Source organism: Octopus bimaculoides, chromosome 17 (genome assembly GCF_001194135.2).
Source record: "Octopus bimaculoides isolate UCB-OBI-ISO-001 chromosome 17, ASM119413v2, whole genome shotgun sequence".
Lineage (NCBI taxonomy): Eukaryota > Metazoa > Mollusca > Cephalopoda > Octopoda > Octopodidae > Octopus > Octopus bimaculoides.
This window is the reverse complement of record NC_068997.1, coordinates 37,059,236-37,060,391: the sequence shown is the minus strand read 5'-3', so window position 1 is coordinate 37,060,391 and position 1,156 is coordinate 37,059,236.

Genomic DNA, 1,156 nt, shown 5'->3' with positions numbered 1-1,156 from the left:
TATCTTTCAAACAGAATGCGCTTCCAGCAACCATTTCCTAAAAATAAGAAAATCAAAGCAAAACTCAAACACTGGTTCACACCTATCTAAAAAACGAAATCATCTTCCCTACCAACACAGGATCTAACCCTAACTTCATAACCCACCAGTGAAACAATATCGGGGGTTCCCCAACATCAAACAGACAAATAAGAAATGACTACTCGCAGGATAGACATTACAACCTCCCCCTCCCCATAAGGGGATACCAACATAACTTTTATCCCAACAATCCACTTAACCACACACAACAAACCCATGCCACACGAAATAATTACCAACGACGGCCCACTAAAGCACTACATCCAAACATGTGATATAGGGATACACTTTTCAATCACCATCCAATATCGAACATGGGATATAGAGACACCATCCAAGAATCCTCACCATAAATCAATACAACAAGGGGCAACTACATAATAGCTACCATCCCATTCACCCTTATCCTCATCCAAGAACCCGCCCCATAAATCACAACAGGGGACAACTACATAACAGCTACCGTTCCAATCACCTCAATCATTTTTTGACCCAGTACGCAAACACAGGGATACGAGATAACATCAGATGGACAGAAGAAACCAAAAGTGATAAAAATCATCAATCTAACCCATAAAGAACTAACACCAGACCAAACCAACATACTCTCTAAAGGGCTCAAATTTACAACCATCCCTAACGCCCCAGCTACAATGAAATGAAAGAAGACGTTGAGGAATTCTGTAGAAAATTACGAAAATTAATTTTAGATTTATTCATTTTATTATTACCTTTATTATTATTTATATTATCTGCCAATCCTATATTTTTTACATATTTTATTTCATAAGGTGTGTTATATGTATTGATTGATGTATATGTATAGATGTATATATAATATATATATATATAGAGAGAGAGAGATGTATATGTGTAGATTTATATGTATATATATATATATATAGATCTATATGTATAAATGTATATAAATAGATGTATATGTATATGTATGTATTTACATCTCTATGTATATATGTATGTATTTACATCTCTATGTATATATATGTATTTCTATCTCTCTATATATATGTATATACATATGTATATGTATATATATAATATATATATATATATA